Here is an 18354-nt window from a genome sequence, read left to right as displayed (position 1 = left end):
ATATACTCTTAAGTGCATTATAACCAAACGGTAAATGCTAACTTTAGACTGGCTGCACGGAAACATGTCGTGTTTGGTGTCAAACACCTTGGAATCATACCCCCACACCAGTAACTGGTGCGGGAGTATGATCCCACCCTTCTAGAGGGAGAGACATGATAGCACCTGTACACCGGGTACCAACTTAAAAGAGCCTTGACATCACAAAATGGATGCTGCAGCCACGGCATGAGTCTGGCCTCCTGCTGCTGACCGAAACTCGGGCAGGGGAGGCCTGGACAATAGGTTTCCTGTCACAGGGAGGTGTCACCACCTCCCAGACAGGCTTTAGTGTATTGGGGCTGGGTGGGTGCACTCTGAGAGTGCTTTTGAAGTCCTGCACTGGGGGCACATTTGGTGTCCCTGTGCATAGTCCAGCCCAAACTGGTTCAGGGGCTACCAGCCCCTGCTCTGCCTCAAAACTGGACAAAGGAAATGGGTGTAGCCACCCCTCTTTCCAAACCCTCCCATAGGTGGGTCCCCTGAGGTAGTCCAACCCCTTACTTGGGTATAAAGTAGGAACCCCTGGCAACAGGACTTTAGCTATCCCTGGACAAAACTCTGAAACTGAATCCTGGAACTTCGACGATCTGTTCAATGCCAGATGACTGAATAATCTCCCTTGGAGTAAAGGAGTTACTCCCCTGCTTGGCAGGCACCAAAGACGCATCTGTCCGGTCTGCATCTTCGAAGCTCCCGCTGGACGCCAAAGACTTTGCAACACCAGATGTGGATTTCCAGACTTCTCAGAGGCCGAACCAAGTCCCAAGCAAAGCTGAGACACGTAGCCCTCGTGGGTACCGTGGAACCGGAACCCCTGGACACCGTGCACATTTGCAAGTGCATCCGCTTCTCGACGTCTCCTCAGGATGTGCATTGGGTTTCTTGTAGCCCAGACCCCGAGCAGAGAATCCACTGACCTAGTGACCCGTGGGCTGCCATTTTGTGATTCTTCTCGAGGTCCCTTCGCGATCCCTGGTCCGTCGACTGGTGGGTCCCTGTGAAGGTAACTCTGACTTTCTTTGGGCTTCCCTGGTTGCTCCAGATGTGCCCTCACTCCTCCTCACGGATGGAGTCCCTCGGACCTTGCTGGTCCGCACCGGAGCATTTCTTCACTTTCTGCGTGGGTTGCTGTTGCCAAGGCTTGTTGTGTCCAATCCGGGCACTGATGCTGCAGGACTCGACATCCTTCATGGGACAGCTCGAATCCAGTTCCTGGTTGTCCTCGACACCTCCTGGTCCTCGTGGCTCAAGAGTCAAGCTTCACCTTCTTCACCTGAAAACACCAGACATCGGTGGGCATTCGTCGATCGTACCCCTGGTCACTGGCAAGTGCCCCAGACTCTGTCCCCTCTGCTTTCAGGTTCTTCACTTCTTTGATTCATGCTTGGATCTTTTCGGACACTTCAAATCTTTCCGGCAACAACACTTCTTCGCCAGCTCCCATTGAAAACGACGACACGACCCGACACCATTTGACACCTATGCACCCGGCTTCCCTGGGTGAGGTAACTCGAGTACTCCGGTGCTCCCATGGGTGTTGAACCGATAACTGTCTAAGTCCAAAAGGGTTTGGTCCTTATCCATCTCTAAGTGTCCTTAATCTTTAAAAATCTAACTGCGACTTTCCCCATAGAAGCTAACGGGAGCTCGCAGCTGTGTTCTCACACTGCACATGGCCCCCGTGGGTCCCCTGCGTCACTACCTTGGGTGGTTCCTTGGGGTCCCAGTGATTCTACAGGCTCTAGGCCTTGTGTCTAGTAAAGTCGTGGTTCTTATACCACTATTTTAGTATATGATTTGGTCCGCCCCTAGGGCCTAACGTGTATTTGTGCTACTTTACTGCAATATTTGAAGTGTAACTTATGTGTTTTGACCTCTAGCCTCATAAAGAGACTAGGAGGGTGTGTTTAGAAATAAATACATATATTTTATATATGTACCTGGTGTGGTCTCCTTTCATTTAGCCACTCAAGAGATTATAGACTGGTAAAACAAGCTGCTTTACATTCCTTCAAGACTTAGCCTGAAGGCTGCTCTCCATAGCTACCACTAGGATAGCTTTCAATAAAGGTTGTCTTTAACCTATCATCAATAAGGGGTTGTTTGGACTGGTGCAAGGTGCCCACTATAACAAGTGGACAGCATATACCAGGCCAACTTCTCACATAAATGACATCTGTTGTAGAATACATAATAGTAGGGCCCTCAATCCAAAAGGAGGAATTCCCCATCCTCCTTCTTGGTAGCCAGTCACTTGCACTTATTTCCTAAGTCACTTTTAGCCTCTTTAGGAACTGCATACTCTTTTCTTTGTTACTAATATCAGGGCACGTATGCCGGACCTTTAAAGCCTCTTTTGTCTCTCCTTGTTGTTAGCAGAATAAAAATACCCATGTGCATGTACGCATGCTCCAGTGGCCCATTCTGAAAAAATACTAAATAAACTGGTGCGCTGACCTCTCAAAATGGCTGCCGTCAGTGGGCCAATGGGGACCAAAGGAAGTGTGAAAAAATATGGCCATAGCATAATAGTTAAGTTTGGCAATCGTATAATAGTGAAAAATGGCTTGTTTCCTGAATAATGCCATGTAGAAAGGCAGTGTTGTAGAAAGATAATGATTTAGGTCAAAAAGGGCTTCACTTTTGTTATATATTGATTATGGTGAAGAAAAATAGGTTGGGTATTCTGCAGAGCTGGATGTGAGGGCAAAATAGTCCTCTACCAATAAAAAGCGTCTTGCGTATTCATAATCACGTGTGATTCTGCTGATGTCGACAAAAGGTATGCTGGTGTAGAAAAACTGTTGTTAACGGGGGCTATGGCAAGTACATAGCCCTTTTATGGGGAACACCACAGGGTCAATGGATAACGTAAGAATTTTTATATATTTCTCTATTGTTCATCTATTGTTTGGAGATATTGTGGTCACCATTATGGGGAACTCCTCAAGGCCATATCTTCCTAAGAAAGTGATGCACCCTACGTTTTTGAGTGGAAAACTGTCTGGTGTGTCATAATATTGGGTCCCTGTCTTGTGTTCCATGTGGTTGAGATTTTGCAGTATAATGTTTATCTTACAAAACTACTCCAAGGAATGTTATTGTTCAGGCCCTCTATGTGTGTCCTCAATTTAAAAACCAATTGTTGCTCTTTTTCGAGGAGTCTGGTTTCTACTGATTCATGGTGTTCCATTAATTCTAGTATGATCCATTTGAAATCTTGGACCTTATGTTTCTTCTCAATAAACATAACTTCAAGTTGATCGAATTTTTGGGCTATACAAAATGGTATTTTCTCACAATTTGTGGGTTGTTTGCCCATTACTAAATGAACAATTACAGGACTAATGACAGGCGCTGCAGGCAACTGGGCTTGCTCTTGCTGGACCAGCTGGCAAAGTATGTGAAATATACTGAGTAAGACGACTAATAGGATGACAGGAACATTATATAAAACACAAGTTTGTAATATAATCAAATTACTTAAATCTGGATGCAGGGTATAACCTCCTAGTGCCAGCCATGTGGCCCGCTTCGTTACTAAAGGGGCCCATTCGAACAGTCCCAGGTACATGGGGAAGGGCACCACTAATCCAATTCTGGTGTTTCCAGATGGTAAGAGGAATCTCAACAAGTGCATATGGATGATATATAGAAGGTTCCTTGGGAGTTGTGTATTTATGAACAGTATTATCATTAGCGTTTACAGCTGGAAATGTGACCCAGGAATAAAAACCTTCAAAGCGGAATGCTCCATCCACTTCTACTACAAAAATCTTAGAAGCTCCGGCTGTGGGCACTCTATGTTGTATTAAATGTTGAGTTACTGCAGGATGGCAGTTAACAGCAATAGAAACGGGTTGTGCCATAACTAACTTATAAAGGATTCAGAGCGTAGCACAAACAGTGCGCAAACCTTTTAATATTCAAGCTTAGAAACCCAACAGAATTAGGTGTTCCCTAGCAACTCTGGAGGACAAGTCCCTGACAACATGGACATCTCCGATAAAGGTGCAAGTGTATTGTGGACAAGCACAAGCACTAATCGGGGTTCCCGCAAGTAAGTACCTGACCAAAACATTGATCGTGCCATGTTTTAGGGATTCTGCTCAGGAAAAGAACTATGCTTGGGTCATAGACCATCGGGATGTAGGGACTGAGCCATCATACCACCTCAGTATTTTTGAGCAGGAGTCCAACTTGCTATAGTGCTTCACTTGACCTCCTAGCCTTACCAGAAAAACAGGTAAATTGGCACCCCAGAACACAACACTCACTCTCAATCCTCTCAAGCATTGCGGTAATAGGACACACCCTTTCGCTCTCTCACTCATACTTGTCCACAATAAAATTAACAAGAGACATGAAGAAAGTTTAGAATATTTATTCAAACTATCGTGTCCTAAAATGCAGTGTTCGTGCCACCATTAGAAAACAAATGTATACTAAAAATACCGCTAGCATTTTAATAGCGCATATATCAGAAAAAGCTGTCGTCATAAAACAGAATATCCTAAACCCCCCCTCCCTTCTAATGAAACTAGATGATTATATATCAAAGAGCTCTAAGAATTAGTGGCAAACGCCATACCTTAGCATACACAGATGGACACTGTATATCTCAGTTGATGTAGCAATCTTGTAACGCTCGCTCAGTGTGTCTGTTTAAACTCTTGTGTTCAGTTATATGACAAAAATTTAACAAAGAGAGGGAGTGAAGAGGATTTCTGGTAGAACCTTCCTCCTATGTCAGACTACAAATAAACAAGGTGGTTCTACTCAATGTGATATAAAAATATATTTTTGTATTTTATTATTTTAAATAGTGAATAAATAAATAAAGCAGTGCCTTCCGTAATGTCAGATAAAGGCACTTGATGTTTTTTTAAAATACCCCTCACACACTATGAATTCCCATAGTGTCATGCTTCATCATGGGGGTCTTCCCGTCCCTCTACGGGGCGGGGCGTGCTTCGACCAATAGATATATGGGAGCACTGTTGTTAGGTGAAGGAAGAAAACTATGTGTAAAGTGGTGGTGAGTGAGATAGGGTTAGTGAGTGAAATATACAAAAAATTAAAAATCCTCTAGCTAGTGGAAAAAACAAACTTTATTAAATTCCCTAGCTGAGAATGGTTAAAAATTGGGGTTGCGTAGGGGGTGTATACCAATTAGATACTCCCTACTGGGTCAACATGATTCGTAAGCAGGCCCCACTGCTTTACTCATCAGGACCAAAAAATATATATGTCCCTACTACACTCAAAATATATGGTTAGGGTAGTATGCCTATTCATTAGTTTTAAGTCCTCCCAAATTGGGGAATTTTTAAAGGTACAATGACCTTTCTTGATTGAAATGGCGTTGCTTCGTTATCTGTAAATATAAAAAAATGAATGAAAAACAACCCTTGAGTTGTTCATATAAACACATCTTCATACTCTGCATTTTTCTGCTAGCTGAAAAAGAAAATCGTGATATATTTTTCTTCATTTCAATGGTTCTTAGTACACGATTATTCTGGCTTTTATTTAGCCAGCACACGTGTTTACACATTTGCAATCCTTCCAATTTCTTTGCCATGAAACGTGATATATTTTTCTGTGGATAAATGCTGGATATTATTTCACCAGCAGATTATCAAAGACCAATTTGCAATGTGCAAAATATACTCGTTCTTTCATTCCGAGAAGATAGCACACACACATTCATACACCTACTTTCATTAAAAAACCTCGTTAAAATGATAGCCATCTGACTCTGTTCTAGTAAAGAGAAGTTGCTTTTTAAACTATTAGCTTGTGCGAGCTCACAACTAAACACGTAATGTCATCCATGCTGTATTTCATAAACTCGTCATAGCCTGATTTACATAACGAAAATATATACATACTTCATTTGGGATGATTACCTGATCTCATGAGCTTGCATCGGAGAAAGGGGGGAACTTCTACCAAGCAATTTTGGTGAATCTTTCCTCACCTCAGCTTTCCACCGTGCTGCTCCGTTCAGCGCCTTCTTAGTACTGAGGTGTATTTCAATCTAAGCTATTCCCGGAAGAGGCGCGTGAAACAGGAAAATAAGCTAGTGCGCGACCCGTTTTTCAAAATGGCCTCCCGTATTTGGGATGTTTGTTGTCTTAATATATACTCACTTCCTGTTAAGACTCTGTCGTTCGTGTCAGATTCAAAAGCCGGTTTTACTCTAGTGAATATTCACATGTTTTTTATAATATCCAGCTAGAATATTATTTACCGAGCAGGTGGCGAAATTACTGAGGGCAGTTTTCATTAAAAGTGACTATTGATCTTTCAACAGTTCGTTTTACTTGAAATGGGGAGTCAATCAATGTGCAAGGGTGAGAGATCAAAATTTATCCTTACTGGTATTCATAGTTACGCAACATGATTGTATAGAAGTGGCATTCTCGAGGTCATTTTCTAAAATCAAACTGTTCAAATAAAAAAGTTGTTATGGCTGGACTGGAGAAAGAAAGAATGACATAGAGTTGTTTACTAATTAGGATCTTTTTATAACTGGCCCCAGGGGATGTCATCGTTCAATCCTTTGACATTAGTTTTAAGACGGAACACCCATCGTTGCTCTTTTTCAAACAGGTATTTCTCATTTGATATCTGTTCAATAACAGTCCAAGATATATCTTCTGGTTTATGGCCAAATTCAAGAAAATGTGATGACATTTTCGTTGTTCCTCTCTTGCATTTAATATTGCTCTTATGTTCGCCAATCCTGACTTTTACTGGTCTGGTCGTCATGCCTATGTATTCAAGCCTGCATGGACAGGAAATGAGGTATACTACATTGTTACTATTGCAGGAAGTGAATTTTCTCTGTTCCCATTTTGTTCCATTTTGGAAAATGATTTCCTTACTTTTTTTGGTAAGTGGGCATACTTTGCATTTGCCACATGGGTGGTGCCCGTGTATATTTGCCATTGCAGTTGATTGTTGTGTATTTTCAATTTTGCGTGGTCTTGTGTGTACGATCATATCTCGAATGCTCTTTCCTCTTCTATGTGAGAAGACTGGCTTTGGTAGACTCAGATCTGTACTGTTCAAGATATGCCAATGTTTGTTGATGATCTTGGTGACCTGATTGGAATTGGTGTTGTATGTCGTAATGCAGAATGGTCTTCTTTCTTCCTCAGGTTTAGGATTGGTGGGTTCAAGAAGACTTTCCCTGCAGTTATTGCGAGCTCTTTTGTAGGCCTTCTCTATGATTCTTTTTGGATACTGCCTTTTTTCAAGTTTGTCGGTGAGAGCTTTTGATTGAATTTTGAAATTACTGACTTCTGTACAATTTCGTCGGAGTCTCAAAAATTGTCCATATGGAAGATTATCGCGCAGATGTCTAGGGTGAAAGCTTTTGTACAGAAGGAGACAATTCTTAGATGTTGTTTTGAAATGGGTGGTGGTCATGAGTCTGCCATCCTTTGGCGATATATTGAGATCAAGGAATACTAATTCTTTGTTAGAAATGGTGCTGGTGAATTTCAGGAAATTGTCTTGGAGATTCAACCACGTAATAAAACTTTTAGCGGTGCTTTCGTCACCTTCCCAAATGATCAAGATGTCCTCTATATACCGCTTCCAGGTGTTGATATGTTTGAAAAAAGGATTGCTTTGATGTAAAATCTTGGTGGTCTCAAGATGGTGCACATAGAGACCAGCTATGCTAGGAGCAAAAATGCTCCCCATGCTGGTCCCGTGCTTCTGGAGGTAGAGTGTACCCTTATACTCAAAAAAGTTTTCTCTTAGAGCTAGACTGCAGCACTCCATGACAACATTTCTAGGAGTTTGATATTCCCAATCAACATCGAAGAGAACTTCTTCGATAATGTCCAAAGTCTCGGTGTGGGGGAGACTTGTGTATAAACTTTCGACATCACAACTGATTAGTAGTTGTTGTTGTGGGTTAAAAAAGAGATCTTCCAATAATATCAGGACATCTTTAGTGTCTCTCAAGTAGGTGGATGTTTTTTGCACCATAGGTCTTAAGTATGCATCTGCAAATTTCGAGACAGGTTCCAAAATCGATCCTATTCCCGATACAATCGGACGACCTGGGGGATTCTCCAATTTCTTATGTATCTTTGGGATGGTATAAAAGTATGGTGTTATTGGGGATTCTTGGACTAAAAAATCCCCCTCTTTTCTTGTTATCCATCCGTGGGCAAGAGCTTCTTCTACCAAGTTCTTTATTTTGGTTTTGATTTTTTCTGTAGGGTCTTGGTTTAAGACCTCGTAATTTCTCCTGTCTTGAAGCAGTCGTCTGCATTCGTTGTCATATTGTTCCGTTGTTTGTAAAACAAGAGCTCCTCCCTTATCTGCAGGTTTTATCACCAAATCGTCGTTGTTACTTAGTTCTTGTATTGCATGTCTTTCTTCTTTTGTTATATTTTGAAAAGTTTTGTTTGTTGTTTTATCAAGATTTTCCAGATCTTTCATGACTGCTTTTTCGAAAGCAAGTAATTCAATTGGAAGAGTGCAGTTTAATGGTGTGAAACTGGATTTCGGTCTCAAGCCTGTATCTCCTTCTGGTGAGGAGGAAGGTTCTTTGTCTTTGAAGAAGACTTGTAATTTCAATCTCCTCATGAACTCTTGTATTTCTTTGCATAGAAGAAATTTATCCATGTTTGACGTTGGCACAAAACCCAGGCCTTTTTCCAAAACGGAGATTTGTTCCGGGGTTAGCTGCATGTCGGTTAGATTCACGACAAGGTTCATTTCTTGCTCGTGGTTGCTCTTGTCATGCTCCTGGTTGATACTCTTGTTTGATCCTCTTCTCTCGGGGTCCAATGGACGTTGTTTCCTCTCCGATTTCTTCCCCTGTTTCTCCCTTGGCGAGGTCCTAAAAAATGAGGCTGTTCAAAATAAGGAAAATCTTGAGGTGGGTAACCCCATGGGGGATATGCTCCCTGTGGAGGTGGAAATGGAGGTTGTCCAAAGAACTGTGGTGGATACATTTGTGGCCCTTGGAAATGTCCCCATCCTCTAGCTCTTTGTTGGTTGGGATATCTGTAGTTGTTTCTTGGTCCTTGGAATCTTGGATTTTTTCCTCTACTTGACCCCGAACTGTTAGAACCAGTATCAGATGAATCTTCATCCGTTGTATCCAGTTGATTTACCCTATAATCTTCTTTTATGTAGGGATACGTTTTCTCATGGCTGAACCAACTGGTGTCTTTTTTAAGTTTGTTATATTTACTTTGCTTCAATGTTGCTTCAAACTCATTCAAGGTTTTGTTTAATTCATCCAGATGTTTTTTCATGCTGCTTGGTGATTCATAGCTTTTTAATCTCCCCTCTATGGCCTGAATTTCTATTTTGAGTTCTTGAGCCAGCCTGCTTGCTGTTTTTATTATCAGTACGATCCAGTCTCTCGTACAATGCCATGATATTAATGACCAATCTTTTTTGAACCTCATATCCTGTTGGAAGATGTATGGTTCATTTCGGACGATTAGGCCTTGTGGTGCTGCATTTGCCTTTAAAAATTCCCCAATTTGGGAGGACTTAAAACTAATGAATAGGCATACTACCCTAACCATATATTTTGAGTGTAGTAGGGACATATATATTTTTTGGTCCTGATGAGTAAAGCAGTGGGGCCTGCTTACGAAACATGTTGACCCAGTAGGGAGTATCTAATTGGTATACACCCCCTACGCAACCCCAATTTTTAACCATTCTCAGCTAGGGAATTTAATAAAGTTTGTTTTTTCCACTAGCTAGAGGATTTTTAATTTTTTGTATATTTCACTCCCTAACCCAATCTCACTCACCACCACTTTACACATAGTTTTCTTCCTTCACCTAACAACAGTGCTCCCATATATCTATTGGTCGAAGCACGCCCCGCCCCGTAGAGGGACGGGAAGACCCCCATGATGAAGCATGACACTATGGGAATTCATAGTGTGTGAGGGGTATTTTAAAAAAACATCAAGTGCCTTTATCTGACATTACGGAAGGCACTGCTTTATTTATTTATTCACTATTTAAAATAATAAAATACAAAAATATATTTTATATCACATTGAGTAGAACCACCTTGTTTATTTGCAGTTATATGACAAGACATGTGTGCTCACAAACAGCAGCTGCATTCTCATGCTGTGTATAGGTGCTAGTTCCTGACCAGAGAGTATAACAAGGTTCATTCTTGTTTGACCTTGTCTGTGGTATTCAGACTAAATCCCAGGAAAGAACACAACACAAAAAGGTATGTGTAGGAGATTAGGTTCTGCTTCACATGGGTACCCCCACTTTTTGCTGGTGTTTCAATGTTTTTCGACCTTAGTCTGGCTGTGGCCCTGCTAATCAGGACCCCAGCCTAGCTGCTTCCTCTCTAAGATGGTTTGCATGTACATTAGGTACATATCTAATTGGATTCTGGAGTGCCTTATAAGCCCCTAGTATATGGTATACTATGTACCTAGGGCATAGGTACCTCAGAGGCCTACCAAGGGCTGAAGCATGTAGTATGCCACCCCTGGGAAGCACTCCAAAATGGCACCACAGGTCTGCTACTGCAGCCTGGGTAAGGGTGTGCTTGCACCCCTTACAGTGGTATAGGCTACCTACATCACTACCATTGCACACACATTTAAAACCTATAAGTCACTCCTATGGCAGGCCTTAACAATTCTGAAGGCAGAGTGCTTGGTTTTTATGTGAGAGGGTGCCCCTGCATGAACAGAGTCCCTCTGCAGCGTTCGGAGTACCTCCTCTGATGCTGTTTGTGGTGCAGCCTGACCATATACTCTTAAGTGCATTATAACCTCGCGGTAAATGCTAACTTTGGGATGGCTGCACGGAAACATGTTGTGTTTGGTGTCAAACGCTTTGGAATACTACCCCCCCTGCCAGTTCTGGCGGCGGGGGTGGCATTCCACCCTTCTAGAGGGGGAGATATGTTCAGACTGGTCTAATCCGGTGGGACTTTCTACAGCCCTGGCATCACAAAATGGATGCCTCTGCCACAAACACATGCTGACCGAAACTCCGGCAGGGGAGGCCTGGACAATAGGTTTCCTGTCAAAGGGAGGTGTAACCACCTCCCCAGACAGGCAGATGTGTAATGGGGCTGGGCGGAAGCACTCTCTGATGCTTTGAAGTCCTGCACTGGGGGCACATTTGGTGTCCCTGTGCATAGTCCAGTTCAAACCGGTTGCAGGGGCTACCTGCCCCTGCTCTGGCATGAAACTGGACAAAGGAAATGGGTGTAACCACCCTTCTTTCCAAACCCTCCCATAGGTGGGTCCCTACAGTATGTCTAACCCCCAAACTTAGTATAAGTATGGGAACCCAGTCCTTGCGACTTTAGATTACCCTGGACGAAACTCTGCAATAGATATCCTGGACCTTCGACTTTCTATTTCAACTAGAAGACGGAAGAAATCTCCCCTGGGGTCAAGGAGTGACTCCCCTGCTTGGCAGGCACCAAAGAAGCAACTGTCCGGTCTGCAATTCCGAAGCTCCCATTGGACGCTGAAGTCTCTGCATCACCAGAGGTGGATTTCCTGACTTCCCCGAGGCTACCCTGAGGCCCGTGGCTATCGTGGGTGGCGAGGAACCGTGACCCCTGGACACCGCATACCATTGCTGGTACATCGACTTCTTGTGTAGTCCTGAAGTTCTGCTTTGGGCTTCGAGTAGCCCCAGCCTTGAGCACAGACTGCACCGAAGATCTCTGGCCTCCACTCCACGAGTGACCCGTGGGCCAGGTTCCAGTGCGACCGCTCGAGGCTCCTTCACGATCGCTAGCCCGTTGGCTAGTGGGTTCCCACAAAGGCAACTCCTCTTCTGCTTGGGCTTTCCTGGTTGCTCCAGACGTGCCCTGACTTACCCTCGCTGGGTGAGTCCCTCAAACCTTGCTGGCCTGCACCGATGTCCGTCTTCTCTTTCCACAAAACTTGCAGTTGCCAAGGCTTGTTGGGTCCAATCTGGTCGCCGACACCGCAGCACTCGACAGACTTTGTGGGACAGCTGGAATCCGGCTCATGGACTTCGTCGATGCCTCCTGGACCTCGTGGCTGAAAAGTCAAGACATCCGTCAACTCACCTGAAGCACCCGACATCTGTGGGCATTGGTCCATCCTGCCCTCGGTCACTGGCTAGTGACCCAGACTCTGTCCCCTCTGCTTTCAGGTTCCTTCCATCCTAGATCCAGGCTTGGATCTCTTCGGACACTTCTCCTCTTCACGGCAGCAGCAGTTCCTTTCCAGCTTCCATTGCAATCGACGACACGACCCGACACCAAAAGACACCTATGCACCCGGCTTCCCTGGGTGAGGTAACTCGAGTACTCCGGTGCTCCCATGGGTGATAGCCCTAGAACTTATTAAGTCCAAAAGGGTTTGGTCATGACTCGATTCTAAGTGTCCCTAATCCTTAAATTTCCAACCGCGACATTGCCCATAGAAGCTAACGGGAACCCGCTGTTGTGTTTACACACTGCACACGGCCCCCGTGGGTCCCCTGTGTCACTACCTTGGGTGGTTCCTTGGGGTCCCAGCGATTTTACAGGCTCTTGGCCTTGTGTCTAGGTCAGTTGTGGTTCTTATACCACTTTATTGGTATATGGTTTGGTACGCCCCTAGGGCCCAAACGTGTATTTGTGCTATTACTGTTGATTTCTAACATGTAAATTAATTACTTCGAACTCCAGTCTCATAAAGAAACTAGAGGGGTGTGTTTTAACCTAAATACATATATTTTAAATATATACCTGGTGTGGTTGTCCTTTCATTTGATCATTCAAGAGATTATAGACTGGTAAAACAAGCTGCTTTACATTTCTTCAAGACTGAGCCTGAAGGCTGCTCTCCATAGCTACCACTAGGATAGCTTTCAATAAAGGTTTTCTTTAACCAATTCACCATAAGGGGTTGTTTGGACTGATACAAAGTGTCCACTAGAACTAGTGGACAGCATATATCAGGCCACCTTCTCATAGTATGCAGGTTCGGTGTGAAAGTACAGTGTGACACAACAGCAACAGGTTTATATAGTAACGTGTGGAAATGAAACTGCGGCCTACAACGTGCACAATTAGGCTCACATAGGAAAACCCTTAGATCATGCGCATCTTTCACTTACTTCAAGTATGTTAATCCTCTCATGCAAACATTGTTGAAACCTCAGGTAAGCAGTCATAGAGAGAAAGGAGAGGGTGCCCCTGTGGGTTTGAAACAAGATGAGGATGAACCATCAGTATGAAGCAATATCTGAAAGCTTGAATGGGGGCATTACAGATGTTGGGTAACAGAAGGCAGAGAAAAACTAGTAAGGGTGTCTTTCTGGCAGAGATACTCCATGGAATGGTATGTGGACAAGGGTTTAATTCTCTCTATGCTTGGGGCACGGAGTGGATCACAGAGGAGGAAGTGAAGGAAATTGGTAGGCACTGACACAAGGAAACCGCATGGTGCTGAGTGGCAGCCAGAGGAGAGCAAGAGAAAAAAGAATTTGGAACCACTGCAGTGAGAGAGGCTGGGGAGTCTTGGGTCTGCCTAAAGGGGCAGAAAGAAGTGTAGGGTATCAAGGCTGTCAGGGGTTGAAGGTGGAAAGTGGTATGTAAGGAAGGAAAAGCAAATCAGAGGAGCATGGCCAAGAGGTATGCCAACTTCTCCTGAGGGTGCAGCTGGAAAAGCAAAGGTGGGAGTTGTGGGAGGGAGTGCAGAGGAGGGGAAGATTCTAGTTGTTTTGGATTTCCAAACCAGTGGGGATAAGGATGTACACAGAGTGCCCTTCCTACTTTCCCCATTCCTCTCTAACCCTTCCCAATCAACACTGCAGGACAGCAAAACAAGATATGTTGGTGGTATGGCACATTCTAGGTGCAGCTATGATGTGGGTTATCAAGTTTGAAACAACGGCAGCATTTAGGGAAAGCACCAAAGGAAGTCTTGATGTAATGTTCCAATTGAACCAGGGTCAAGACTTGCATGTGGCTGGGTTCCAACTGAGGTGCCATGGTGTGCAAAAGGATGATTGACTGGGATACTGCTCGAGAAATTACGCATGGTAGAAATTCTAGCATTTTACCCATCACGTTTTTTGAATACTTCAGTCTGGTCCAAGATGGCACTGATGCTGTCTGTAAAGGTCTGGGGTATGAAGTTGTGTTATAGGTAGTGAAAATGCCACCTAACAGCTAACACTAGTTGGTTAGTGGCTTGTTTACAAATGTGTCTTCAAGTTTAGTAGGCTATGATAAAAGGGATGTGGGCCTGTAATATTCTGGGTAAGAGGGTCTGAATTAGGCTACTTCCTGAAAGAAACCACTGATTCATGTTTCCAGGAGCTGGGACAGAAGTTGACTCTAAAGTAGAGGTGGACGCAACTTATGTAATTCTATGTAACTTAGGGCCTGATTGTGATGGAGGTTGGATGTTTCGTCCGACCACCATCCTGTCGGGAATGGGACCGCTCGACTAGCTGTTGGCGGTCCTGCTACAGGTATTACAATGCAACTGCCTTCAATATTTTGTATTGCGGTGTTTGTCGCGCACTGCAGCACATGCCACAATATAAAAAAAACACAGTTTGCATATCCCTGCACTATGTGGCAGGCACCATGCAGTGCTTGCCACATGGTGCAGGGATATGGTGCCCCCTAGGGCCCATATCGGAGGGCCAGGGGGAAGGGGGCTCACTACAGGCCTCCAAATCACTATACACGGGCCTTTTCATGGCAGGTTAACCGCCATGAAACAGCCGACAGAAAGCGACATTGTAAACCCTACGGCAGTGCCTGAGCAGGCACCACAACTGTTGTAGGGATTGCAGTCCCTCGACAGTCCGATGGGCTCCGATCCGTGGCGGTCGGTCTCTCCACCCGCATTTCATCCGTCTGCCATCATAATGCAGTGGGCAGTCACCTTTTCCCTAACAATTCCTCGAGATTATGCAGAATTACGTGTGAGGAGTAATTCTGCTTTTAGCATATTTTCTTAGTGCTAAACCCCCTCATGCCCAATAGACGCAAAGATGCATTTTGCACTAACAAATAGTGCTAAATGCACAGAACATGAACAGCAAGCATGAGCAGCTGCTCGCGCTCGCTAAATGTGCTCTTGGGGATTTTTCCCCAAATTTCCCCAATTTACTCCCAGCATTTAGTGCTATTTTCTTAGTACAAAATCCACCCTCGTGTCCACAATGGATGAGGGTGCATTTTTGTACTGAAAAATTGTGCTAAATGCAGCAGAACATGGGAAGTTAGTATAAGCAGCCAGTCGCACTCCCTAAATGTGCTCTCGCTGCAGGATTGTTCCCCAAAATTACACAGGAGTAATTACACAATTATAGCTAATTCCATGTCAAAAAGTAATGTTGAACTACTGAAATTACTCTTGCATAATTAAAAGTCCACCCAGGCCTACTCTGAAGATATGGGAGATAAAGGTCAGTAAGGTTTTGACAGGAGAGCTGGTTGAGAAATGGTTATAGTTGTATGATGACGAGTAGTTTACGGTTCTGCTGGGTAGATAAGGAAGTGTTCCTGGAAACCAAACCACAAGCTGAGCACTTGAGAGAATTAGCATTTAAATAATGTTGCAAATGTCAAGTAATAACACTAAAGATTCCTGGTTCAATCCTTGACGTTTTAAAGCATTACCTGAAAATGTGTGTATGGCGTAACATAGGGACAGGGCAGCTGGGAGAGTCATGCTTTCGTTGCTCCTCTTCCTCCAATTCCAGGCCTCCCAGCTGTGTCACTGGATCACTACGGCGCTTGTGAGAGTGGGGCTCAAGTTCAACAGTGAACTAAAAAGTGTTGGAGGAGTAGAATGTGGTTCTTTAATTAGTCTGGTTGGATGGATGATGTAACAACGCGAGTCATTACAACGCATGCAGTTACATCGCGGTCGTTACAACGACTGCGATGTTACTACGCTATGCCATTACAACGCAAGTCTTTACATCGACTTGCGCTAGATGGCATGCAAACATTAGAAAAGCGTAATTTACTATTCCAACTCCAGTCCACTTAACAGTAGGGAAGGTGTTGGGATAGTAAACTACACTATTTGTAATGTTAGCACGCCATCTAGCGCAAGTCGATGTAAAGACTTGCGTTGTAATGGCAGCGCGTGGTTACATGCGTTCATGGTAACGACTGCGATGTAGCAGCATCGCGGTGTACTGAATGCGATGTAAACGATATTTCCCAGTCTGGTTTCTGGTATCAGGAGTGCTCGGGGGCATTGCGCTCCTCTGTGATTCTCTGCTCCTCACTGGAGTCCAGTTGAACTCTGGCTGCTGGTCACACGGCTGGCAAGGGACAGCACTGCTCCTTCTGCCCACAGTTCACAAGTCTGCCAGAGAAGAGACAGAGCGCTGAGGTCTATTGTTGGAATTCACAGGTGACACTGCCAAGATAGTAACACTGATAAATTGTTGCAATGGACTACTGTGCTGGAATTGTCTTAGGAAGAAGACAGGCCTTCAGGCATTGAGTTGACATAAGGTTAAGGTTTTCTACAATGTCCCAAACACACTTTAGAGGAATCCTTAAATGCTGCACTGGTGGATACATAATTAAGATAGTGGGCTAAAACATGTGAACCGTTGTCTGATAAATTGCTGGATTTTCTTTTCTCTGGTGATGTGCATAGTTCATCAGCTTCCTCCACTTTAGTAATTGGCACATAAGTGATCCATTGCTCTGTGACCAGACACCAAGGATCACATGAGCATATACTACATGTGAACACCTTTATGACCCATTAAAAGGCACTGAGAGACGCTTGACTACTTTCATTTTAAAATATAGACCTCTCAATTGTGCCCTATTATTAATATCTGTCCATAATCTGAAATCACCCAGATACCTAGAGGCAACACTGCGCGCACAAAGTGCTTCCACTGTAGAATTAGTGCACTTTCATCCTTTTCAAGTGTCCTTCTCATGTTCCCTGGATTTCTCAAGAGTCATGCATCCCACAGCAGGTAGGGCTTGGGCTGACTCCAAGCAGGAGTACCCAGAATAGGAGCACAATTAAGTGTGAGGTCGCTGCACCTGTCTGTCACTAGGCTTTTTAAGCAGCACATTTTGACAGTCAAAGGGCAAGCATGGCCTAGAAACATCCTCAACTTGTGCAACAGAAACTACAGCCCCAATTGTAAGAAAGTGGAGTAGTAATTGAGGTGGTTCAGAACCCACCACAAAAAATAATCATAATCCTTGTCACGGTGAACCACAAACATCACTTAATTAATGTGTGCTTAGTCCCCAGAGTAGTCAGGCATAAATTAAGAGGCAATGTGTAAAGTATTTATGCAGCACTCAAACAGTAATAAAGTGAAAGTAGAACAAAACGCATTTCCGAGCCAATTCAGAAAAATAGAGACTATTTTAATAAACAAAATGACAGCAAAATAACAAGAATTCAGTAAGTAGAACTGAAGATATGAATTACTACATTTTGAATTCAAATTAGCACGAAAAAGCACAATGCATCAACCCTGGGTATCTGGTCGACCTAGACCAGGTGAGACTCAAAGGTTAAGGAGGAGTGCAATGGTGTGCCGGTTGGATACAGGAACTAGGTTTGTCCTGGTTAAAAGTTTACCTTCTGATTTACAAGATTTCATGGAAAAAAAGTGATCATCGATTAGTTTTCGGCTGGGCAAGCTGCAATCTGGATCCGACGTGGGACTCCAGAATGGTGGGCTACTGAAGAGTGGGGGCATGGTGTTGTTGCCAATATTGTTGATGAAGGCGGGATCCCTGTGAAGCCCTCTCCATTTGGACTTAGAATCTTTTCTGGAATTTGGATGCAGCAGCGCAAACCAACAAGCTGAAACCAACTGGCAATTCAATGTCTATGGCGACTCTAGTTTTGCACTTTGGGGACACTCATACAACAGCCAAATGTCCAGAATCTGGGGGGTACCATATAGGGGTTAGGACTCACTACTAAAGTGGATAGCAGCAGGGGCCAGGGAAGGTACACTTGGAACTGGCCAGCTGCAGTTACAGGAAGCAAGGCCTCTAGAAGCTTGTTGTGTCCCTGTAGCTGAAACAAGCCAACTGACCCTTGGAGTCACTGCTGGTGTTCTGGGTTCAAGAGAAGCAGGTCATGTTTTATTTCAGTTTCTTCACACAGCAGGGAACTCCTTCTGATTCTTTACAGGTCTAGGAATGCTCTTAGGAGAGGCTACAGGGTTCATATGTATGCCTAGCACCAGCATGTGAGTGGAGGTCAATGGTTTATTCGCCCCTAAGCCAGTTGCGTTCAGTTCCTCCTCTTCTACTGGGTTTGGAGCCAGTATGAC

This window comes from Triturus cristatus, chromosome 5_2, assembly GCF_964204655.1.
Source record: "Triturus cristatus chromosome 5_2, aTriCri1.1, whole genome shotgun sequence".
In the NCBI taxonomy this organism is placed as follows: Eukaryota; Metazoa; Chordata; class Amphibia; order Caudata; family Salamandridae; genus Triturus; species Triturus cristatus.
Note: the sequence above shows the minus strand (reverse complement) of the source record.